The sequence below is a fragment of the Bombina bombina genome, chromosome 3 (assembly GCF_027579735.1).
Source record: "Bombina bombina isolate aBomBom1 chromosome 3, aBomBom1.pri, whole genome shotgun sequence".
Classification (NCBI taxonomy): domain Eukaryota; kingdom Metazoa; phylum Chordata; class Amphibia; order Anura; family Bombinatoridae; genus Bombina; species Bombina bombina.
Genome location: NC_069501.1, coordinates 1,014,240,396 through 1,014,243,899, shown reverse-complemented (window position 1 = coordinate 1,014,243,899; position 3,504 = coordinate 1,014,240,396). Strand labels below are relative to the sequence as shown.

Genomic DNA, 3,504 nt, shown 5'->3' with positions numbered 1-3,504 from the left:
AGCAGGACACAGCCAATGATTAAAGGATATGCATATATACTTCAGTGGCTCCCATCAATGTGTCAATAAAATGCTTCTGAGTGGGCAACCATAGCTATGTGTTAACTCATGTCCAAGAGTTAAACATACATTGAAAATTAGTTTTAGTTTAAAAATAAAATTTGAAAAATAAATAAAAATAGAGGTGCACTCAACCTATCTAATGCGTAACCTTTAGTGCTTTAAAAATAAAATGTTTAAACAAGCCAGAGCATTTCATTTTAAATCATAAAGTCCCTTTAAAGGGTTAGGGCATTTAAAATTAAACTTGCATTACTCAGAAAGAGCATGTGATTTTAAGACATTTTTAAGTTCACTTCTATTTTCAAATGTATTTTGTTCTCTTGGTATCCATTGTTGAAAAAGGATATGTACATATCTTACACTAGTGTTAGCTAGCTACTGATTGGTGCCTGCACACATTTGTCTCTTCAGATTAGTTGACTAGATGTGATCAGTTAACAGTTAGCAAAGTTGTTTAAAACTGTATGTTCTGAATAAAAATAATAAAAAATACTGTGTCTATATCTCAGAACGTGTTCTGGATAAACATGTGTTCAAGCCCTAACGTGCTACAAATGTATCTGAATTATGCAGCTAGCACAGTGGCGTAAACAGAGAGTGATCAAATAAAATCTACCAAGTGTGCATTTTGGTGAATTCAGCCCTGTATACGCCATATGTAGGTTATTTAGCAGGTTACATTGTCAGTGCTTTTTGCAGGCATTGCCATTATTCTGTATATGTGTAACTTTCTCTTCCCTTAGCTGCTCAATAAAAAACTACTATACTGGGAGAGGGGGAGGAAATCACACACACTTGCAATAAAAATTGTCCAATTTAACATTTTACCACACTTTTCATTTAATACTTGATACAAAATAAAACAACCCCTCAATAATCAAAAAAAACATAAAATCTAAAAATGTTTCAAAATATTTTCATCTGTTAAATTAAAGTCAACTTCCATATAAAAAGCTAAAATTCACAATTGTAAAAGTTGTCATTTTGTTTTTCCTTTTTTTGATTTTTCTTCTTTTTTTTACAAAAAAAATATTAAAACTTAAAAGTGGGAAATATTTTACATGAAAAGACAGAAAATTATACAAAAGGGTTTTCCTTTGTTTTGCTGTAAGCCTATACATCTGGGACTATACAATATTTACAAACACAAATAACAGGTTGTACATTTGCATAATTGAGCGAACTCTTTAGCGCTCTCCACTCCACAAAATGTTGAAAGCACAGAACCAAAGTGCTGACAAAATGTATTGGAAACATGAGAGATACAAGACACAAGTTGAGTCAGTGACGGGTCTGCATTGAGTTAACTGTAGTGTGCGGTAACAGGGCATCAACTCATTTGATTTCTTATTTCCCCCCCAGACATTACTTAAAATCAACAGGTTAAGAAAATCAATCTAGTTCTGATCCAGATCCAGACTGTGTTCCCATGACATGCATCTATCCCCAGCTACTGTATTTCCTGCCGTTTTGGGAGTAATAAATAAGTGTAACATTTCTATGGCTCTTTTTATCCCTTTATACAAAATGATAACACGATACGTAAGATATGCTAGATATTAATTGCAGCCAATGTATGTCTTGGTTTTCTACATGTACAGCATTGTATATTAATATTTAAAAATCACTGCAATTAACTTTATCTGATCTCATCTGTAATAGATAAACGAGACATCATGGAGTCTTTTGCTGTGTTGGAAATATTATAGCTTCAAGAAATTAATATAAAAGTAGTTAATGTTTTTTGTGTTGATTTTTTAAATAGTTCTTTATCTAGGGCACAGAGAACTGACTTTGTTGATATTAAACAAAGACTTTAAAGGGCTCTATTTATGTATGTAGTATTTACAGGGCACCACTAATTTCTCTTACCATATCATGTATAATCTATTTAAACGGCTGGTATTGCCTATTTTAGCCGCTGCACACGGGATGAGAATATCATTTCCAGTAGCGCCACTGTGTAGTCCTATAAACGTAAGTACAAGTGAGGTCAGTGCTGTTTTAATGTCTTCACTCCCCAGCATCCAGATTTTCCTAAAAAGTAAGGCTAGCCCTGTAATTTCACTTATGAGAGAAGGAAAGTCAAATCTCCATCAAGTTTATCCTGAGGAAGCACTATCCCACTATCGTCTTCATTCCATCAGAATTTCCATTAAAAAATCATCATATGGCAGCTTAAGGGATTTTTTTTTCTGTAAAAAACAGCTGATGTTTGAATTAGTAAACTGCTTGAATAAATTAACCAATATGACAACAAAATCTAGTAATAATTTACAAACTAATGAAAAACTGCAAAAGGAGGTTTGCAAGGATTCTCACAGAAGCAAAGGATGCTCGGACCAAGTAGAAATAAAACATGGCAGATAGTTAAAGGGAGCGTAAACACGTTGAGATGTGCAACTAGCGCTGCAGATTGCATCAGTGGTGGCTTCCGCTTGCTTTATGGGTCCTGAGCAGCAGTTTGACGGTGTGGTTAACCGCTAGTAGTGTAGGGTCGATAGTCTTAAAATTACATGCGCTAATGAATTAGAACATGTAATTTTTAGATTATTATGGCCCTTTAAGCTCTGAAAGTTATAACTTTTCTATTTTTCATTACAGAAAGTGCACCCTGAAGACTTATCAAGGCTAATCCTTGGCTTTAACAGATAAGTACTGTTATACAATGCACTTTTTACCAACTTAATGACTAGCTAGCTTTGTCAGCTGCAGACTCAAACCCAGATTGGTTGGTGGAGTTTGGTTATTGAAATACAAGTGCAGTAAACACTATGTTATTCTAGACAGTGCTAATTCATGTGTGCCATATAGATAGCATTGTGCTCACACCTGTGGAGAACAATAATGGTTATGCAAGAACCAGCACTGATTGGCTAAAACGCAAGATTGTAAAAAACACTGTGATAAGGGGAAATCTACAGTGGCTTAGGTACAGCTAATCAAAGAGGTAAAAAGTATATTAATATAAGTGTTGTTAATGAACAACTGGGGAATGGGTAATAAATGGATTTAACAATTTTCAAGTAGACTGTCCCTTTAAGCACTACAATTGCAGCCAACAAAACCAGGCAGCATTGTACTAGCCAATATGCCCGATGTGTGTGCCTGGTATAGGTGGGTGTTCTCATGCCACACTTTGAAAAGCTTATATGTGAGTTACCACTATTTTCAAAATGTATTGGAATGACTTTACATGTTAATTCTGATGGATTGAACAGACCACAAATGTATGTGGGACCTCTCAATAATTTAGGGGGCAAGCTGTTTACCCCTCAGCAAGATAAGTAGCTTGGTCCTGCAGTATATTATGGCTATACATTCAGCACAGTTAAAAAGGCAACCAGTTCTTTAAGTAAGAATTTATAGTGATAAAAATATGTTACAATAAAAATATAAAAGATACTTAATATGCCTTTCTTTAATTGGGATTACAAATAA

The 3,504-nt window shown here is 34.3% G+C and overlaps 1 protein-coding gene across 1 annotated transcript in view; it reads right to left on the bottom strand.

Annotated features, from left to right (window-relative positions):
- Window positions 1-878: 878 nt before the first annotated feature.
- MBD6 (methyl-CpG binding domain protein 6) overlaps window positions 879-3,504 on the bottom strand; it is a 358,975-nt gene continuing 356,349 nt past the window's right edge. Inside the window, exon 14 of the mRNA XM_053708189.1 lies at window positions 879-3,504. This exon is cut by the window's right edge and continues 1,143 nt beyond it. The gene's annotated coding sequence lies outside the window, so the exon portion shown is untranslated.